This window comes from Rhinolophus sinicus, chromosome 3, assembly GCF_057876585.1.
Source record: "Rhinolophus sinicus isolate RSI-liver-muscle chromosome 3, RSI-T2T, whole genome shotgun sequence".
Classification (NCBI taxonomy): Eukaryota; Metazoa; Chordata; class Mammalia; order Chiroptera; family Rhinolophidae; genus Rhinolophus; species Rhinolophus sinicus.
This window is the reverse complement of record NC_142503.1, coordinates 78,174,343-78,197,553: the sequence shown is the minus strand read 5'-3', so window position 1 is coordinate 78,197,553 and position 23,211 is coordinate 78,174,343. Positions and strand designations below refer to the sequence as shown.

Below are 23,211 nucleotides of genomic sequence, written 5' to 3'. Positions count from 1 at the left end.
AGTATTATTTTATTATTTATTTTAAAAACATGTATCCTGTTAATTGAAAGGATTTGGAGAGGTAGGCATGTGTGCTCCATCTGGCATGTTGTTTTAATCTTTTAGCTCTGCACAAAAGAAAGATGAATGGTTCAGGATAGTCAAAAGAGAGAGGCTTGCCTTTAAGAATCTTTACATAGAAACTCTCTACGACATTTTCCTGTTTTGGAAATCTCTGACCCTGAAATCTGCCAGTGGGCTCTGAAAGCCATCATCTGTCATCTCAGCTTTTCTGTTGCATGCCTCTAGCTGTGGGCCATGGGGCAGAAGACACAGATTTTTATATCATCCTAATGGGTTAATGGTTCAACATCAAATCCTGGCAGAGTATCAGAGACTCACATCAGAAAGGTAAAGGTGAAAGTTCTCTCTCTTGAAAATATATAACTGTGGCCTTGTGTTTTTTTTTTAATGTTGAATATATTTATCATATTCTTTTAATCTAAGAAACCCAAAGCAAGCCCCATGGTGCCAAAGTAAGAAAGAAAGCCTCCGAAGGATACAGCATAATTTTGGAAGCAGTGACATCTACTTCAAAAGATTTGCTTGTTTTAAAGAGCAGTTAAATGACCTCTTGTTCCATATCAAATTCTGAAATCTGGACATACACATTGTTTGCTATTTAAAGCCCTGTATGAGAGTCCAAGTAAATGCGTTGTCCAGCTGGTTTGTGCCTTGAGCTGCCTCTGCTCTGACAGGATTTCACCTGTTCGAATCAACAGGAAGGTTTCTGGCCAGAAACTTCCTACTCAAGGCTGGATTTCAGCAACATTATAAAATAGAGATTTTTTTTTTTTTTTTTTTTTAAGCCCCCTGGCTTCCCAGTTTGGACAATCTTTCCCTTCTTCCTCCGTGTTTCCTTCTGTCTCCTAGCTATTAAAAACTTTCACTCTTTATTAGACTTAGGTGCAAATGACTGACAATAGCTTCAACTTTTACCGCTTTGAAAATACTTGCATTTGCACATGAATGCTCCAACTGTGGAATGTTGGTGTCAGCAAGCAGGTGAAGAGCAGGTGAGTTAGGACTCTGTGGCTACCAGGGCCTTCCAGGTACCCACATAGGTGAGAAATAGCCTCCTTCATCTGCTCACCAGGACTCTCATCTAGTTGTGGCCAACAGGATAATACTTTTGTGTCTTGGTTCAGAAAAGGAAGAAACAGCAGAGCTTTGTGCTGTAACTGCTTAAATATGATCCCCTCAGGGGCCTCCAGGGGTGAGAAGTAGTGGAAGCAGGTATGACTCTGGCTTCTCCCCCACTCTCTTCTTCATCCAAAGCAATTCTTTGTTTTTCCTTTTTGTCAGTGTGAAATGTTTGAAAAAAGGGTTCTGTGGCCAAAATAAAGATGGAAAACAATAGTGAAGGAGATAAAGCTCTCTGGAATGGAAAGCTCTGGGCTCTAATTCCTGCTTCCTGGAGTTTAGGTGAGTTCAATATGCAGTGCTAATATGACGAAGTCTCAGTGCCACATCTGGCCACAGAAGATTATACCCTACAACTGCCTTCCAGTTGGACTGTACATATTTTTAGGAGGGGAGCTGTCCATTCCATCCTCAGAGCAAGAAAGATATGTACAGGAGATAGACATTTTCAGTGAGCATGGAAAACCAAACTGTTGCAAATGACAGGTTATATTTTAACTAACTCTCCAAGCCTCACTTTCCTCATCTGCAAAATGGGAATGATGACGGTGACCTCACAGGGTTGTTGTGAGGCTTGAGTGAGTAATGTATACAAAGCTCCCTGCTCAGGGTTTGGCCCACAATCAATGTAAGTGTCAGCTATTATCATGAATTATACGCTGTTGTATGTCATTCTCCTGTACCTTCATGTGAGATCCACATGTCTCCCAACTGGACGGGAAGTGTTTGGATGGCATTATACTTTTTATTCTATATTGTTCAACTCCCATCTCCCCACAATACTTACTATACAATGTCTAGCATATAATGAATTCTCAAGAAAAACTTGTCAGTTGAGTTATAAATATTGCAGCTGAGATCTTGGAGTCTTTTTTCTTCTGTACTTCGTGAAATTATTTCGCCCCAGTTGTCCTCCTTTCTGTTTGCTCTTTATATATAGAACGCTACCTTTACTTCTAAGCACTTTTGTTTGTTTGTTTGTTTGTTTGTTTTAAAAAGAGTTTCTTATCTTTTGGTCTACGTACATGAAAATGTAAAGAAAAAAAGGATAAAAATCAAGTTATTTCCACATTTACTTTTTCTTTTTTTAACTTTTATTTATTTAAGTGTGTTTTTCTAGGACCCATCAGTTTCAAGTCAAGTAGTTGTTTCGAGCTAGTTGTGGAGGGCGCAGCTCACAGTGGCCCATGCGGGGATCGAACCGGCCACCTTGTTGTTAAGACTACCGTGCTCTAGGCCAACTGAGCCAACCGGCTGCCCCTCCACATTTACTTTTGAGCCACCTTGATAAAAGCTTATATTTTCCACTCTTAAGCTATAGGATATTGGAAGAATCTTTTCATTTCACTTTGCTTTATATTCTCCATTTATAAAAGGAGAAAAAAAAAACCACCCACATTCTTTTTTTTTTTTTTTTTTGGTGGCTAGAAAAGCAGTTTTATTCCAAAATGGCAGCATTAAGGGGAGACAGTGGACTCCCTGTCACAAAGACTGACTTCCAAAACCCACATTCTTGAGTGCTGTGGAGACTATCTTATTTTTATAATATTAGAGAGGTAAACATCAATAAAGATGAACTACATAAAGTATATTCAATAGGGGATACATGAAGAGGATTACATTCTCTTCGTGGATTGTAGTTAAAACTAGATCTGATATAAGATTAATTTTGTAATTTATGAGGTGGCAAAATTAATGATTTAATTACATTTAAAACATGCATAATAAATATTGCAGTTAATATTGTATAACAAAGGAATTTTCTTTTTTAACATGTACTTTAAGATAAATAGGAATAAAACAGTACAGTCAGTCCAGAATACAGTTTGATAGTTTCTTTAAAACTAGACGTGCACTTATCATATGACCCAGCAATTGCACTTTTGGACATTTATCCCAGAGAAATGAAAAGTTATATTACACAAAAACTTGTATGTGACTATTCATAACAGCTTTGTTCATAATAACCCCAAACTGGAAATAACCCAAATGTCCTTCACTAGGTGAGTGGTTAAACAAACTGTGATGCATCCATACTCAGAAATACAAAACATGAATTGTTGAGACACACAGTGAGAATTAAGCTGAGTAAAGAAGCCAATCTCAAAAGATTACGTACTGTATGACTCCATTTACATAACATTCTTGGAATAACAAAATTAGAGAGATGGAGAACAGATTAGTGGTTGCCGGTGATTAAGGGGTAGCGTGAGGGAGACTTGTGTTGATGAAACAGTTCTGTATCTGATTGTGGTGGTCGTAATACTCATCTGCACATGTGACAGAATGGCATAGAACTGCACACACACACACACACACACACACACACACATACACACACACACACAAGGGCATGTGAAACTGGGAAACTGGTGAAATCTAAATAAGCTCTGTGTATTCTACCAACATTAATTTCTTGGTTTTGATATTGAACTATAGATATGCAGATGATACAATTGGAGTAAACTGGGTGGAGACCTCCAAGCTAATACATTTATATATATATATATATATATATATATATATATATATATATATACATATACGTATATGTATATATATATACATATATATATATATACACACACACACACATACACTATGTTTCCCTGAAAATAAGACTTAGCTGGACAATCAGCTCTGATGCGTCTTTTGGAGCAAAAATTAATATAAGACCCGGTCTTACTTTGCTATAATATAAGACCGGGTCTTATATAAGATCAGGTCTTATATTAATTTTTGCTTCAAAAGATGCATTAGAGCTGATTGTCTGGCTAGGTCTTATTTTCGGGGAAACACGGTACATATATATACATATACGTATATGTATATATATATGCATATATATATTTGCAGCTTATTGTAAAGCTATAATTATTTCAAAATAAAATTTACAATAAAAATGTAAAAATAATAAATAGAAGTTCTACATAAAATAAATTTCTATTGCACACTTTCGTTTTTTCAATAGACATATAAAAAGGGAGACCTATAGCATTACAAATGATGTACAGAGAGTGAGTTGTGGAGTTCAAATCTGTAACCCAACAAACTTTCTCTTTCACTTAGCTTATTAACACAGATGGTATAGATTTTATCATAAAAACTTTGCTCTCCAAATTAATAGTTAAACTTTAACTCCAAACATTTTTATTAATCTTTTAAAAATCTAAGAGCGTTCCCCAGCACGAACACACATATCTATCCATATTTCAGAGAAATAAAATGAAACATAAAGTTTCTCACTGTATGCATACTCTGTTAGAAAATTTTGGTTGTCCCAGAAATTCTTTACTCTCCATAATTCTCTGTATTTCTTTCCCTTCTATTTGATCCTTGCAGTAGTCGTGTTAAGTGCATAAAGGAAAAGACAGAAGCAGAAAAATCTTAGGCTGCTAATAGTACCATCTTCAATGAACTGCCAAGACAATCCCACATAGCCAGACACAGGTGTCCGCAGTAACGCAGAGACCCCAGATAGCCCTCAAATATTATCCCAAAAGGACACAAAAATGTGGAGTGACTGGATAACTCCCCACAAAGCTCTGTGCTGATGCAAGCATTGTACTGTCTGGTTCATTCCATTCCCCAGCATTTTATTCTCTAACAATCCTACGAGATAGACACGTTGTAAAAAAACCAGGTATCTCATTTGTCAAGGAGGTTTCCAGATGACTAAGCATGATTCTGCGCAGTGATTCTGTGCTCAGCTTCTGGAGCCGCCCTGCGTGGGCAGGAACCTCAGCTTTATAATGTATGAGCTGTGCCATCTGGGCCAGTTACGTGACCTCTCTGGGCCTTCAGCTCTCATCCGTAAATTAAACAGGGTGTTTTGAGTATCAAATAACTTAATACATGTAAGTCATTTAGATCAAATAAGTTAATACGTGTAAGATATAAGACAGGTCATGTGGGCTACATCCAGCCTCCTGCCTGTTTTGGAAAATAAAGTTTCATTGGAACACAGCCACACTCTTTCCTTACATATTACCTTTGGCTTTCTTACTATCACAGCAAAATTGAGTACTTGCAACAAGACCAGATATCCCACAAGCTGAAAACATTTATTGTCTAGTCCTTTACAGAAGAAGTTTGGCAGCGCCTGGTTTAGGTGAGTGTTTGACAAAATCTGAGTGCTCAGTAAATGTTGACTATTGTCACTGTTATTGTTCAAGGTCACAGTGAAGTCATGGAGAATAGACTTGCCCTGTCCATCAAGGGCCTGATGCAGTGCATACTTCAAATGGTTTATCCTTCAGTCGTAATTCTGAAGTCTCTCCCTTAGAAAATCTATACAATTGGCCATGTGTGAGGCCTGTGTCATGAGGGCAATAATCTGTTAGGACAGGTTTCTTTAATACTTTCAGAGAAAACTACAGTCACTTTAATGAATCAAGTATAGCTGACCTGTCAAAAATTCTTGTTTTTTGGTGTAGTTGCAGCATGGTTTTCCAGGTCAGACAAACAAGTGCATTTTCTAGGAAAGTATGAGGCAATAAACTGATTATCCCCCTATACTAAGGGTCATTATGGTCATGTTCCCTGGGGATAGGAAAGGTTGTTACCTAAAAGGCCCTGCTATTTCTGGAGGTCACATCTAAAGATGAGGAAGAATAAGGGGAGGGATCAAAAACAAATCTGGATTTGCAAAAATAAATAAATTAATTAATTAAAAAAAGAATATAAAGATAATTCTTTCACTGACACAGGCAAAACTCAATAAATTGGTATCAGCCCAAATAACAAAGCTAAAATAGTTCCATTCTTCACACAGCATGCAGAGCAATCTTGGAAAACAGACCAGATTATGCCCTTCCCTTGACCAAAATCTCCTGCCAACTTCTCATTTTAGCATAAAATCCAAATTCCATGACCCTACTCAATTCTCTGATCTCCATTTACCACTCTTGCTCATGTGGGTCCACCACATAAGCCTTCCTTCCTTCCAAGCACATGCCAAGCATGCTCCTATATTAGGTGTTTGCACCTGATTCCCCTCTCTCTTCTCTCTGCCTGGAACACTGTTTCCTCACATCTGCACAGAGCTAATTCCTGCTCATGGTTGGGTCTCAGCTCAGATGGCACTTCCCCAACCAACTTTATCTCAATCACCCACCCACATCCTCCATCACATCTTCCTGTTTTAGTCCTCGTCACTAACCGAAATTATCTTGTTTATTATTTGCCTAGTTGACAATATCTGTCTTCTTCCACTAGTACATAAGCTCTGTGAGAGCCTGGAGTTTCCCCTGTACATGTCTGTAGTTAAATAGTTGTTCAATGAATGAATGAATGAACTGGCAAGGATTTTATCCCACAACTTAAAAAAAAAAAAAATCTAGGTAGAAAATAAGAACTCTTTAGGGAAAGTTAATTTAGGTCAAGGCACAGCATGTCCTTGGAGACTGAAAGACTGTCAAATAGAACGATTTAGAATGTGCTTTCGAAATGTATTCTAATACATGAATCCTATTTCCTGCCATTTAGGCAGGACTTTCCTACTTGGAAAGTCTATGGAAGTGTTTTAACTAGCAATTATCCCTCCTTATTAATCTTTATCAAACATCTTTAAGGCCAGCAAACAAATGGAATTCTCCTGAATGCTGAATTCACCTAAATGCCTGCTGGGAATTTTTCCCTCAGTGTCTCTGGGATCATGGTCAAAAGTCAAGTCCCTCTTTCAGAAGTGAATAAAAATCACTTCTAAGCACTCCTTTTTGTTTATGATTACATTTCTAGTTTAAAAAAAAACACATGAAAAGTTAACATATAAAAGCCCATTAAGGAAAATAGCCTTGTACCTGAAAGGAGTTTGCCAATATTTTCACAAAAAGTAAAAATAGACGTGTCATATGGAAGAAATTATGTCATTAACTCTTGGAAAGACCTCTAACAGAAGTTCTTTTGTACTAGTACTAAAATTAGACAAACACACCACACAGAATGAGAGATTTAAACAGCCCCTTAAATTACCTATAGTGGTGAACTAAGCCACTGAGAAGCAGGCATCCAGTTCTTCAGGAATCTCTCCTAGGACCAAACATGTCTAGTTTATTTGTCGTTAGCACATAGATATCATTGAAAATGTATTTAAATTTAAATTTAAATTTCATACTGTGTAATGTGTACACAGTTCATGCATGTGAGAGATTCTAGATTAACTTTATAAATGAAAAAGGGAAGAGTTAAAAAGTAATTTATTGAGTTTAGAGAAAAACTATAGGTACTAATCCATGCATTTAGATGAAAGAAGCTTAGCCTAAATACAAATCTTATTTTCTAGCTCGGACACTATTTTTTTAGTTGTGTACTAAAAACCTTGGTGGCACATTCATTCATTCATTCATTCATTCATTCATTCATTCATTCAACAGTGACTTAAGTTCCTATTATTGTGTTTCCTCGAAAATAAGACCAACCCCGAAAATAAGCCCCAGTTAAGATCGTCAGCCAGACGGGCTCATTTAGTATGTTATGACGATGTTCCAGAAGAAGATGACATGATTGTTCTATTTGAATAAATGTAGATTGTTGTACATGAAAAAATAAGACATCCCCTGAAGATATGCCCTAATGTATCTTTTGGAGCAAAAATTAATAGAAGACCTGGTCTTATTTTCGGGGAAACACGGTATATACCAAGTGAAATTCCAGGTTCTCACAGAACTTACATACCAGTGAAAGGAGACAGACAATTATCAAATAAGAAAATAAATTTAATTCCAGAATTAAATCTGGAAGTTCTAAAGGTCAAGCAAAATATCTGAAAGAATTATAGTCTTGAACAAGCTTTAATATTCTTCATGTAAGTTATTTAACATTGATCTGGACAGAACTAGGGAACATTAATTCTAGCAAGAATTCAGCATTTCACACAGACACAGATTTGAGTAAGAATTTCCAAGGACAGGTGAGAAGCTTGGCTTCTAGTAGGAATATATTTTTATAAAACTGAAAGAGGATTGGCCCAAATTTTATCGAAGCAAGTTAAATATTGGACATTTGTTCTAATCACATAACAAAATGTATTTTCTAAATGAAGTTTATAAAATACAATAGCTTTTATCTATTAGGTGGATTAGAAAGATTTGTCTTTCACAGAGCAACATATTTTGTTGTTCTCCACAGAGAGCATGCCCTGAAATGGATCTCTGAAGGAGAGTACACGTGTGCCGGGAAACCCGGGGCCCTGTTTGCTGACTTGGTCAGCCAGCTGCGGGGACTTTAGACACCCAACCTAATTTAAACCTTACAAGCAACCTGACCAGGCAGGTAAGGAAATAGATGGAAAGAGAGTTGAGTAATTTGCCCAAGGTTGACTCAGCTAGTAGGTCAGTGGGAGAATCTAGATTCGAATTTAGGTCCAACTCTAGAGTTCATCAACAGTGAACCACTTCGCTGGGATCTCTCTCTCAGGTGAGAACTGTCATTTTAGACTTGAACCTGAATCAAGCCAGTGTTATGGTCCATTTGGCTGTTTCCCTAAAGCGAAGTGCACAGTCCTCTGGACAAACACCAGGACATTTGAAAGGCTCATTTTGACAATGTTTTGATAATGTCAGGCAAAAATATTTGGCCTTAGTGCTTTTGTTTTTCACTATGGATCTTAATACAAATGAAATATTGCCACTGAAGAATGCTTTCAGTATCAGAGGAGAGCTTCTGGGCAGAGTTATAAGGCATTTACATTGAGGGTTTATCAAACTTAAAATTTTAATTACATACTATTTAAAATAAACACAATAGTTTTGAATATAATGTAACAGCTGCCTATGTAGCCCATCTCCAGAATTAAGGAGACGCTAATTCTTGGAGAGAGGGTAGTGGTACATTTTTATTCACTCCTAAGATTTCCACGTCTGTGAAGGGATCTCAACTATTGATAGACTCCTGGTCTCTTGGTGATGTCAGCTCATGAGAGGTGAAGGGTCTACCCTAAGTTTGGGAAGAGGAATTACTCGTGCTTAGGGCTGTTCCTTGCTGTCTTCTTCCTCTTGAGAGCGTACTTGGCCACAGGGAGCATAAACTCTTGGTTGCTTTCTGCCAGGTAAGGAGCTAAGTTTCGAAGGTACCCATGTGGGAGGCCCTTGGAGACTCCAGTCTTGTTGGCGACTGGATCAGCACTTTTATTCTGGGATCCAGTATTGAGAATTTGAGATCTGAGCCACACTGTCATCATTTACTTGCCTAGTAATAAGTGTGATCTTTCATTGTTGATCTGTCTGACTCTGACCTTCTTTATTTGGTTCAGAATTTAGGTGGGAAGAGGGGTACTGTTGTGAGGGAGTCCTCAAACCCCAACATTAAAATTTAACCATACTAAGAACTCCCCTTCTTAAAATGAATGAAAGTTACAATTATAGCTCAAGTTTTCCCCCACCCCATCCCCACCCCACCACCACATTTTCTTCTTCCTTCCCCAGTGCTTACCACTAACCTTACTATATCCTTCCTACACATGTTTTGGTATTTTTACCATACAGATATATGTCCACAAACAACATTGTATTGTTTTATGTGTTTTAAAATTTTATAAAATGATATCATCCTATACACAGTCTTTTGTAACTTGCGTTTTCCATTTAATATTGTTTTTGTGATTTTTTTCTATATTGATATATGTATATGCAGACCTATTCATTTTCAACTGTTGCGTAGTATTTCACCATATGAATAAACTAAAGTTGTTTTTTCCATTTTTTATTCTACAGAATGAACAATGCTACAATTGATATTCATGCATATGTTTCTTTGTGCAAGAGTTTTTCTATGGTTAATATCTATATGAGTTAACATATGCTAGCTGACATATGTGACCCTGGGTCCAGATATACTTTGAAACCTCAATGGCTTAACTTAATGAAAGTTTAGTTCTTGCTATGTAGAGTCCAAGTAGAAGTGTGAGATAGGGGTGAGGAAGAGGGGAGACAGCTCTGTTCCACAGAATCACTCAGAGACCCAGGCTGAAGGAGGTTCTCTCTCCTGTCAAGGTCAGCTTTTTTGTCAACATCCAGCCAGAGGATGGAGACAGACAGAGGGGAGAAGGTATACTAGCTTTTTAACCTCTTTGACCCAAAAATTACACACATTACTTCCGCTCATTTTCCATTGGTGAGAACCAGTGTGTCTAAATGCAAGCTGGCTAGGAAATGCTGCCTCTGGTTAGGCAGCTCATTCTCTAAACTACTCTACCTTTGGAAGGGGACCATACATTTTTGTAGGACAGCTGACCATCTCTGCCACAACATCCAAAACTGGTGTTGCTTGTTCTTTCTAAAAAGAGTTATTTGCCCTAAGGTTTTTATTCTCTGGACTGTTCCTTGTACTAAGGATGGTGTTACGGGATTGTGAGTCCTGGTAGCAGTAGAAATACATAGAATTATTGTTAGCTTCTCTCTCTTGCCTTCGTATTTGGTCACAGGGTGAAAGAGAACCATTGTTAGTTGGAAATTATTGGTCGGGTGTCTGGGGCGGGCAACACAGCAGATTTCATTCACTGTCACTGTCATGGACTTTGAGACTTTGAGAGATCCCTTGATTATGGCAATGCCCTGTGACCCCATCAGGGAAAAAAAAAAAAAAATCTTATCAAGTCTAAGGAAAGGACCAGAAGATCAGATTGTTTTTTCCCAAATGTTAGGCCAACAGAAATTCCAAAGGCAGGTTTTCTGAGGTCAAGACAGCTAGAGAAGTCCTTGGGGGCAGGACAGAGATGGAACTTGGCTTCCACCCCATCCTTCAAAAATTCCAGGCTACTTTCAGACCTTGTGTCCTCTGGTCACCTAACCCTGACTGAAAATAGGAAATAGAATTCTATCAAAGATACTGGGAATAACACAAAACCAACCCTGCATATATTTAGGATAAGTAAGTAAAGGATCAGTGCCAAGAGGAGAGGATGACTATAAAAGTAGAGCTTATAGTCTTTCTTTTAAAAACAGCCTTTAAAAATACAGAAGAAAAGAAAACAACAAAAATATCTCACTTTTAGCAAAGTACCCTTGAATCGCCTAAATGGCATTTCCTATAGAAAAGTGAAACTATTTGGCTAATATCAAATGCTGCTACACTCTGTAATTACTTTAGAGTTGACAATGATATGAGACTAGGAGAAAATAGAGTAATTAGAGTTTGGTTGAGAGATTATCAGATTCTCGATTACACTCAAATATTCTGCAGCCATCAAAAAGAATAATCACATATGTTTGCATAGAATTATCTCGAAATATTTTTTAAACAAAAAAGCGTAGGTAAACAGTATATGTAGCATATAAGTATTTGCATAAAAATAGGAGAAAAAAAAGAAATGCACATACATGGATTTGCTCATATAAGAAAGATTATCTCTAGGGATTATAAACAAGAAACAGGTAACAATAGTAACTTCTACAAAAGGGGAATGAGAAATCAGGTGAATGGGTGTCAGAGGTAGGAGAGAACTTGTCACTATGTGCTCTTTTATGTTTGAATTTGCTGTGTGTGTGTGTGTGTGTGTGTGTGTGTTTCAATGTGAGAAAGGGCAAGTCCCGCTGCCTACTGAGAATGGTGTTTGTAATTAAGGACTAAAATCCAGTGAAATCAGACTTAGTAACTATCATTTGAAATCAAGGGGAAGCAAGATATTACAAGACCTGTTCTCTATTTTTTCTAAATTAATGCTTCTCAATCTGGTTTTGGCTCAACACAGCATATAATCCACTCTGTTAAGGAGCAGCCACTTCTCCTGAAGTTATTCTCAGTTGGGGGCCACATACCCTGTAGGACCAGGACAAGTAGCCTTGAATTTGTTTAAGGAGCCATAAGCAAGAGGAATGGAGGAACAACAGGAGAAGCAGAATATCCCCAGACACAGGATCACAGAATGGTTTACTTTAGAGAAACACTTCCTTATAAAACTATTAGAAGTGTTTTTGCAACCCTGGTTTGCTTATATCCCCTTTTGTGACTACGGTAGATTATTTTTAAAAATAGTTCTAGGTGTTCTGTTTGGGGCAGAGTTCTCTGGACTGCATAGGGCCATCTTGCCAGCTAATGCATTTTGCTTTAAAATGTGTGTGATCAGCCGGACCTAAACCCTGTTTCTTTGCCATCCTAACCTAAAGGGCCGTGTATGAGAACCACGGGTAGGAGAGTGGTGACAGTGTCCTCTGGTGATTCTGAGACCCACCCCATCCTAACACCCACACTCACTCAGTCATCCCTGGGTAGTAGATAGTTCTAAGTTGAAGATCAAACTCAAATATTCTGCAGCCATTGGCCATTATAACCTTCCACTCAAGAGGGAAATTAAACCAAATCAAAAGAAAGTTTCACCAGATTTTTCTTAATGTGCTGAAAGGAAGAAAATTGCCATAACAATTCTTATAATTTATTATCGTAGTATAATACAGCTGGGACATACCTGGGACATAGATGATACCATATGAAGTGACACTTTCCAATAATTCCTATGGACTTTGCATTAAATTTTTATTTTTCCTACAAATTTACTAATCAACCTTATCAAAAGGAATTCGTGACATGGCTAAATGCTAAGAGACCAGGGAACAAAATTAGGGCTGGAAATAGTGACCTGGTTTCACTAGATATGGCAGGAAAATTACTGATTTATAGGTCACTGTTTTTTTTCTACCAGAAGTATCTGACTAAATTAGGTTATAGCCTGTAGCTCTTCACCTGTCTCTCACAAGAGTGCCCCCTCAACCCTACTCATTGGATGGCGAGTACAAAGACATTTCAGCCAGTACAAATTACCTTTTTGTTTGTTTCAGGAGGAACTGGGCTCCCTCAAATGAGTGTCATATGAAAATTTGCTCAAAGCCAAAGGTGAGTGATAAGATAATCTTTTAAAGGATCCTTCTATGTCTAAGATTCTAGAATTCTATGATTGTAGGATATGGAACAGAATTTTAATGAGATGTCTTCCACATAAATGAGCAGATCTAGGATCAGAAGTATGTCATAACTTGAAGACCATCCAAACTTTATTTTTAGGCTACATCAATCTTTCAAGGTTCTTGATTTCAGAAACAAAACCCACTCTAGCTAGTTTAAGCGAAAAGCGAATTTTATTAGAGATTTTAAGTAGTTCTAAGAATTTCAGTGAGAGAAGCAAGCATGGATGCTCTGAGACCAGGAGCCACAAGCAACTGACACAGCAGGATGGCGCCAAGCGATACCCCACTGTCACTACGCAAAGACAGCTCAGCTTTTATCCTCAGCGGGCGACTCTAGAGGCCACTGCGAAACCTCTGGCATTGGTTTCCGGAACATGCTGCCTCTCCCTTTACCTGCCATGATAGATTCCTTGAGGTACATCACTCACTTCCTCATGGAGATCTCAGTCAGGTCGGTGATTGGCAGAACCCGGACCCTAGGTTCTCCAATCTAAGCTGTTAAGAAAGTTCCTGACTACTTTGGAGAGCCAACTCTCTAAAATTAGGACATTCTCCAAGTGCAAAAGGTGCCCAAAGGTAATGGGTGGCCAAAACACCTGACAAATGACTGAGTGACGCCTTTCCAGAGGAGTTAATGTTCCATGGACCCAAATCTAACCAGTGGGATATGGGGAGTAGGAAAAAGCTGGCAGATCAATCCCTTTCCCTTCCTCTCTCCTGACAGGCTGCCTTGGGAGCGCAGTGCTTTATTTGGTCTGACGGAACACACCCCGTGAGATGGAGTATTAACTCTACTGGCTGCCGGTAACAGGCTGACTCAAGCGTCCCTCACCTGTGCCCCTGCCTCCCTTTCTTTTCCCTCTCTCTTGCTTCTTTGCACCTTCCTAAAAAGTGGCAGCTCAGAAGCTTTCCTCCTAGGCTCTGGTTTCTAATAGAACCTGGGCGACAACAGCATGTTATTGCAGATGCAACATGTTCTTACTAGATCTTTGCCTGATCTCTATGACCAGCTTCAATTAGTTTCCCTAGAAAACCAGTAATAGAAGCTCATGCTTTGTAAACCTGAACTTTCCATGACTGTCACTCATGTTGAAAACTTCTTTTCTATTATCTCTAACTTATTTTTGCCTTATGTGCAAAAATATATATATTCATTAGGGGATTGAGCTGTGAGAGTAGGGGTGGAGGAATTAACTTGTCAACTCTCAGATTCACTGAGTCTCCTACCATGTTTCCCCAAAAACAAAACCTAGCTGGACAATCAGCTCTAATGCTGATAATATTATATTATATTTATTATATTATATTGTATTGTATTGTATTATATTATATTATATTATATTATATTATATTATATTATATTATATTATATCCAGTCTTATAGTAACATAAAACTGGGTCTTATATTAATTTTTGCTCCAAAAGATGTATTAGAGCTGATTGCCCAGCTAGGTCTTATTTTCGAGGAGACAGTGTAGCTTCTAGTTGAAACAGCTTCATGCTTTGTTCTGGCATGGTACCTTTCTTCTAGTTCCCCAAACAAGCCTGCCTTTGTGGCTTGTTTCTCTGTGCCCTCCCCCAGGTTATTTTCTCTTTTAAGAATCTGTTTGCCCTTTCCTTCTTAATGCAATTAATGTTTCTTGTCCTTGAAAACCAAGCTTCGGTGTCTCCTCTTAAAGGAAGCTCTCCTGAGGACCCCCAACCACAGCACTAATTAATATCGAGCTGTGTATTCCTATAATACCCTATGCATGGTATTTATGTGGGCCATACTGGACTTCAGCTATTAATCTGGGAGCCAGTCTTCCCTAAAAGATGGTAAGCTGCTTGAGGGCAAGAACCATGTCTCATTTGGTTTTATAGCCCTAGCTTCAAGCAATGTTAACTGGTACATACATAATGATTACTCAATAGAAAGCTGTTGAATGAATGAATAACATTTATGGAATAACTGACTGAATAATTCCAACGAGACTCCCTGTGCCATGTTGTGGCAGTGCCTAGAAAAATCCCCAGTCCAAGCCCTTCCCTGGGTGGAAGTGCTCCTCCACTTAACCCATGAGATGGTAATGGCACTGCACCATACCAGTTGAAAATTTTCTACAATTTCTCTATGAAGGAGGGAAACCCGGTGAAAAGGTTGTGTCATGTTTTTGGTTGGTTCCTAAGTGAGTGATAGTGATTAGAAACAAAATGTCTACTAAAAAAAAATAAGTAAAGTAATTTCACCTAGTCTGTGCCTCGTAGATGACCAGTGTTTACGTTATCCACATACCACTTCATTAGTGGACAAAAATAGTTGTTAAAAAAAGACATTAATTACTCCCGTATTTGGCAACACTCTATCCCATATGTCTAAAGTTAGTCTTCATTTCATACACATGTCCACATATGTCCTATTTTTTTTTATTTGGGGTTTAAAAAATATATACTCCTTCATTCATCCATGGACCCATTTAATAAATATTTATTGATGCCTACAATGGGCCTCTGTCAGGCTATGGATGCGACAGTGAACAGAACAAATATCACCTCTAATGGAGCTTGCATTCTAATAGGGGAGGCTACAAACATTGTGAGTTGTATTCAATAATTCTTTCCACAAATATTTGTTAAGTGCTATTTATTTATTTATACTTATTAAACACTTTATTGATAAATAAACAACATAAGTAAAGATAAATGTATGTACATTTATTAAGCACTTTATATCATAAATAAATAAAAATAAGTAAATATAAATTTAAGCACTAGTAAGGATTAGATGGCAAAGATACAGGGGTGCCTCATGGTGGTTACTCTCTAAATCCAATCATTACACAAATAGATAAGAACAAATGGTGACAACTATTATGAAGGAAAATCAGATAGAGGGGATCCCAGTCTTGATGGGGGTGGAGGTAACAAAAAACTGACATTCAAACTGTGTCCAGAAGAATTATGACTAATAAGATAAATGAAAGGTTAGAGGCCCACTCCACATAGGGCTGCTAACATATGCAAAGGGATACTAGTACTTGGGGGGTCTGAAAGAAGCCCAGGGTAGCTGGAGAACCAGGAGAGAGAGATGGGGAATCAGGAAAGGTGGTTTGGGGCCAGATCATGCAGGGTTTGTATGTTATTTAAGGAGTCTGGTCACACAAATTAGGGAATAATAGATTACAGAAGGCAGAATGAGGTTGTTAGTAAAAATTAGTTCATGAACTTCAAAGCTACTTGTCTCTGTTCTTTCGGTTTACATTCTGGTGTAAGTAGTTGACATTTGTTTTTGGTTTTTAAACTGTTTATATCATATAGAAATTGGTAGTATTAAAAACTCTTCTAACAACTTTCACTTAAAAGAACTCTTGGATTTATTAGAAAATTTGGGAAACTGTATTTAAGAGACTAAATATCAGTTGACTATATTTGAAAGTCTAAATATGAGAGTAAATGTTTTTATTTACCTGCCAGGGTTTCAACTGTTAATGCGCCTTCCTACCCCTATTAATGGTATATCATAACAAGAACATTCTAATTTTCATGCATAAAAGATGAAAATATTTTTCTTTTGAAAGACTCAAATAGACTCTGTACAGTTATTTATTGTTTCTCAGGTGACATCTGGTGGATAAAAACTGAAATGCAGTTTTATATAGTTGAAGAAAGGTGAGGTTCTCAAATTCCATTGGTAGAAAATCATTAAACAATATAAGCTGAATTGGCTGAAGATTAATTTTACTTATATTTTGGCATTATATTATCCACAGTAAATAGGCATTATGGTATCAGACGTGATGGAGAGAAAACTCCAGTGCTGTATTGGATTTGAGTTCTGCTCATACCTCTGGCAGAAAAGAGTTAAGTGATTTGATTTTGTTTTGCTTTTTAAAGAACTTCCAAATTAAAGAAACAAATTAGCTATAGACAGATAAGAATCAGATTGGTATTAGACTTCTCAGTGGCAATACTGGATATAAGAGACAACAGAAAAATATCTTCAGCATTCTGAGGGAAATTTTCTTTCTATCTGGAGTTCTCTACTGAGCCAAACTCTCCTGGTGTGAACAGAATAAAAGCATTTTTAGACATGCATGAAAGTTATCCTTTTGTGAGTCCTCTCTAGGTTGCTAATTTAAAACATCATCTTTATCAAATACTAGGTTTTAGTTTAATTTTAGGTATTTTCTTTTTTGCTGTTGTAATGTGGGTCTTTATTTCTGTTCTGATTTTTTTATTTTATTTTTATTGAGGTATATGTTTTCTAACTGGTTGTTGTTTGTATACAGAAGGCAGTTGATTTTCACACACTAATTTTGTACCCATCCATCTCATAAGTTCTCATATTGTTTGCCATAGACTTATAATTGAGTTTATTGGGTTTTCCAGGTATACAATTATCTGTAAATAGTAATAGATGTAACTTTCTTCTGATGTGTATACCTCTTATGTCTTTCTCGTCTAATTGCATTGGTTAAACCTTCAGAACTATAATAATAATCGTGGTGATTGTAGATATAATTGTCTTGCTATAGACTTTAATGCGAATGCTTCTAGTATTTCTTCATTAAACATAATGCTGGCTTTTAAGAAATATCCATTTTTCCTATTTTATGAAGATTTTAAAAAATCAAGTATGGATGTTGAAATTTATCAAATGCCTTTCTAGAGTATTTGGAGAAAAATCATACAATTTGTTTTTCTTTTAATCTATTTTATCAGCCAGAGTTCAGTTGCAGAAAACAGAAAGGGATTTAATACAGGGAATGAACTGCTTATAAATTAGTGGAGAGCTGGACACGCAGGCTCTCTAGGAATAACTCCCAGAATCACACTGCAGAACTGGTCCACCAACAGACCCGCTCCCTCTGCCACAGTCAGGAAGTCACACTCCCATTGTTAGCTCCAGGAGCACACCATCTTAATGTGATATGGGAATAACAAATTGCCACCAGAATTCTTAGTCCCAGGAACACACCTTCTATCTGTTACCTCTAGATCAGGAAACTGATGCTAGAACTGTCAGTTCCAGAATTTCACTATGTCTGTTACAGTCTACCCAGCAAAATCTATACCTCAGGCAGCACCTCTTTCCCTATTTTATTGAGTTCTGAAATCAAGTTTCCCACAGGTACATCTGTTTGGCAAAACATAATTTACTTTGAGGACACTAGCTGCAAGGGAGCCTGGGAAATGAGAATTCTGAGTTTTCCAATCTCTGCAGTATAGGATGGCACACTAAAAAGAGATTAAAATAAGTGCTAAGTGAGCCAACTAACTATACCCAACCACTTCCTAACATACTGAATAATATTGAATTATTCTTGTGATCATAGGGGGAAAACTATTTTTCTTTTCATTCTTCTAAGGTACTGCTGGATTCAGTTTGCTAAAACTTTGGTAAAGATTTTTTGCATCATTTTCATAATTGATTTTTGTCATTTTCTTTTTTTGTGCAATTGTTGGCAGTTTTTGTAAACAAGAGTATGCTACTTTTATTATTAGAATTTGGAAGTTTTCCTCTTTTTGTCTCTTCTCTGAAACAATTTAAAAAGCATTGGAGCCTATTTATTCTGTTAAATTTGGTAAAATAGCCTGTGAAGCTCTCTGGGCCTGGACTTTGGGAGCTTACCATTTTGACACTTTTTTCCTTAGGTTTTTAATATTTACTGTTTAGATTTTTAATTTATCAATTTTAGTAAATGACATTTTGTAGAAAAATGATTCATTTCATCTGGATTTTCAAATTTGCAGACAGTTGAGCAAAACAATCTCCTATGATTGTTTTCTTTTCCTTTGTATTTTTATCATGTGTATTTGTGCTTTCTTAATTTTAACTTTTGATCAGGTTAGCTAGTTGTTTATCTAAATTTGTTAAATTTATTCATTGGGATCATCATTTCTCTGTTTCTATTTTCTTCTTTTCTGCTTTTACATTTCTTAATTCATTTTTCCTTCTTTTTTTGGTTATTAATTTTTCCCCTATCCTCTTGAGCTGGGTGGTTAATTCATGTATTTTTTTTCTTATTTATTAATATGATTATTGAAACTGCTAATTTTCTTCTGAGGATGGTGTTAGCTGTATTCCATTGATACTAGCATACAGTGTTACCAATGTTTTTTAATTAAATTGAAATTTTAATTTTGATATCCTCTTTGACTCTATAGAGTTTTATAAGAATTTTAAAATTCCAGATAATAGGGTTTTTTTGCTTTTCAGTTGATTTGCTGTGTGATCAGATAATTATGTCTGTATTATCTCTGCTCTTTGGCACTTACTGAGGTTCTTGTGGCCTAAATATATAGTCAATTTTTGTAAATGTTCCATGAGTGTTAAAATAGAAAATTTAGTCCGTTTTCAGTGAACAGAGTTCAATGCACGTATGTCATTTAGATCTACCTTATAAAATATATCACTTAGTCTGTTCTATTTTGAAAGCCCCCCTCTGTGCCCTCCAGGTAGTTGCCCCATGGCTTGGGAGCCTTAAAGAAAAAAGCAATCCTGTGTCTGACGGCCACAGTCCCAAGCTCTGCCAAGAGAGCGAACATCCTGCCTCCCAAGCTAAGAACCAGTCCTTGCAGAAATATTGATAGGCAGAGGAAACAAACCTATAAGAACCAATCATATCTCTCAATCATTTACACTGACCAGCAGTCACACTAAGCACACATTTGGATTTGCATATTTACACAAAACCAGAACCTTTCCTTTTTCTTCTTTTATTTTTTGATGCCATCAAGGTTTCCACCAGGTACTTACTTCTTTCAGACTGCTCTGTAACACTCTCTGAACAGTCTCTTAATACTGCGTACTTCCAAGCTCAAATCAAGGTGGGACGTCCACTGTCTGTATTTCCCTGTCCTTGGCAACCAGGTTTCGTTATCTACAGTCTTTCCTTGATAATGGCCCTAACGCATGTTGATTTTCCTGGCAACGTGAGCAAGCCATAAAATGTTTCTGTGCTCCAAATTATGTCCATCACTTACATGTTTACTTTTTGTTATATTTTATAGATACCAGCTAATGTCAAGATGACAGTATCAGGATTATCTCAGCCTATGTTTAACAAAAATTCAAAAAGCAGTGGTTTTAAAAATAGTTGATTGTTTTTCTCAAATAAAAAGAAACCAAGAAGTAGCCAGTATAGCTGCTTCAATTAATACACGACAATCGTAAAAAGTTTCCAACATTCCAGAAGTCCCAATCATTCATTAGTGTTTTATCATTTTCTTGATGTACAATTTCTTAACTTCCACATTTATGTATAGGGATGTGTTTTTGATTTAAAATTCTCAAACAAGAGTAAATACTATGGATCTGTTTTTGATTTAAAATTCTTAAGCAAGAGTAAATACTTAACTGAAAAGTCATTTTGTTCCTATAAGCTAGAAGTTTCTGTAAATTTTCCTATAAATACAAGGGAGTATACAGTGATATATGAGTTTAATTTTCTATCTAGGTTCATGTTCATCACATGGGTTGGAATTCTCAGAGAAAAGTGCTCTATTGGGACTAAGTGGTGTAGTCATAAAACTATCAACCATATTGAAGATTTTTTTTTTTTTTTTTTTTACCTGAGGCTGATCTAAGTGATGTAAACCTCAGATGACCTGCAAATGACTAATCAACAGCCATTCAAACACAACTGATTGTCTTCTTTATTTTCTACTGGCCTACAGGGAAAAAAAAAACTTTTTTCAAAAGAAGAAAAATGGACTTGGATATTTTTGTAGTTTAGGAAAATAAGTGTTAACTATGTATAAAGTCAGACCCAGGCTTGATGCTTGGCTCTGCCATATTCTAGCTGTATTATCTTAAAAAGTTTATTAACTAAGGTTCTCAAACTTCATTTATTTATGTATTTACACCAAAGCGTGGTTAGGAGAGTTAATAAGAGTGTTTGGCACACAACAGACAAAGTAAGGATTATTTTTTTAAACAAATGTTCACATTTTTTCCTTTTATCTAGACCTGCCCTCAAACTGCCTTAACATTAGAAGTAGTTTAAAAGTGATTAAAATAAACTATTATTTTTGTTATTTACTAATATTATTATTACTAAAATAGTTTCTTAGTAATAAGCACATTTAATCAGAGGAAAAATAGGCTTGCACACAAAGACTGAACCAAGAACTAAGAACAGTTTAAAAAGACAGGCAGGTGTAGTAGGCAGTTCTAGCAAATAACAGCTCATAAAAGTCCAGATAAAGTGCCTTTTCAGGATGCTTTGCAAGTACTCGTAGGGGTGGCCATGTGATTCAGTTATAGTGATATATAAGTGGAAGGCATTGGGTAAGTTTCTTTGAAAAGATTTTTAAAGGGGGCCTGATTAGCTGTAATGCTCCTTTTGCTCTTTGCCTCTGCAGCAGACTTGGTAGGTGTCCCACCTCTTGAGTTTACCCATCTAACTTGACAGCTTCTCACCTGGCCCAGGCCTCTCTGCTTCTTGGCTTAATGGCTTTCTTTGGGAGCTTATTTAGTTATTGTGTGGGGCAGCCCATAAATACGGGTGTGTAATGTCCCCCAGAGCAACCCTCAACCAGTAAGGTTTGGGATGCAGTAGATAGATACTTCAGCTTCCCCATCCCTTAGCGGAGCAATTCTTAGGAATGTTCTATGAGATTCTAAAGTTCTTTTGGAAGTGCATGAGTAGAGATAGGTAGGAAAACCACGAGAAAAAAGAACAATGACAGGAATTAGCCCTAAAAGATATTTAAACATTTTTATAAAGCCCCCATAATTTAAAAAGTGTATATTCATTGATATATAAATAGACACACAAAATGATAGGATAGAAAATTCAAAATAGAGCAATTATATGTGAAAAGTTAAGTGACACCTAAAATCACTGGTGAAAATATACAGCAGGTCCTTCATATATATGAAACAATATATAGCATTGTTTCATTCAACGTTGTTTCGTTATTACATTGATGAGCTGCTTGAATGCTTAGCCTGTGGTAAAATTGGTTTTGTTACAGGTCATTTTACTTAAATTCTCAGAACCTATTGACAATGTTAAGTGAGGGCTTACTGTACTGTTTTTAATAAATGTTGTTAGAATAACTAGATAGCCACTTGGGAAAAAGTAAAATTGGGTCCATATCTCACACTGGCTACCAGAATGAAATCCGAATAACCCAGATATCTAAATGTAAAAAAGTGAAACCACAACAAAGCAAGTATTCATCTCTTTATAAACTGGGAGTGAGAAAAGACTTTCCAACTATGATAAGAAATCCAGAAGCATCAAAGGAAATACTAAAATATTGACAAATTTGACTGCATAAAAAAAAATAAATAAATAAATAAAACTTTTTCAAAGCAAAAAAAAGCAAAAGTCACAAAACAAATTAAAAACTTAGAAGAAAATATTTGCAATATATATCACAAAATTATGTCACAATCACCTAATTGATAAAGAGCTCTTAAAAACTGGAAAGAGAAATACCAAATACCAATGGGGAAAAGATGTGAACAGAAAGTTCAAAGAAAAAGCAGATGTCCTCTAATTTGTAAAAAAAAAAAAAAAAAAAAAGGCTGTCTTTCACTCATAATAAGAGAAAGGAAAATAAAATTATGGGAGATAGAATTTTTCACCTATTCAGATTGTCAAAAATCCAAAACTTCAAGAAATACCATAATGGCAAGTAATAAAGAAACAGGCACTCTCAGGCATTGCTAGTGGGAGTGAAAAATAGTACGACTCCTATGGATAGGAATTTAGCAATATCTAATTGCTAAATTGCTAAAAAATTTTACATATTTTTAAAAAAGTAAACCAAAATGGGGAAGAAAAAGGAAGAACTGAAATTGAACACAAATACAATCCAAAGAACTCAACTACTATATACAAATTGATTCTACAACCACTCAAAGAAAAGACAGATTTCAGAAAATTTGACAACACTCAGATTGGATATCCTGTCCAGGACATAGTCTACGGACAAAAACAGCTGCAAAATGATTCTAAACTCTGCTTAGGTTTACTGTTAGTGGTAATATTATAATTGCTATTTGAAACTACATAATGGTTGCAAGAAAAAGCAAATAAGTAAATAATGTTGATATTCTAAAGAACCAAGACTTCAAAAAAAATTTATTTAAAAAATTTTTCAATTACAGTTGATAGGAACCAAGACTTTCATTATA

General features: G+C 36.4%; 1 long non-coding RNA gene across 1 annotated transcript in view; it reads left to right on the top strand.

Moving 5' to 3' along the window:
- Positions 1–14,332, top strand: part of LOC141570672 (uncharacterized) — a 67,788-nt gene extending 53,456 nt beyond the window's left edge. Inside the window, exons 2-3 of the long non-coding RNA XR_012494968.2 lie at positions 12,954–13,008; positions 13,804–14,332. This is a non-coding gene — a long non-coding RNA (uncharacterized LOC141570672). The remainder of the gene's footprint in view (positions 1–12,953; positions 13,009–13,803) is intronic.
- The last annotated feature ends 8,879 nt before the right edge of the window (positions 14,333–23,211 follow it).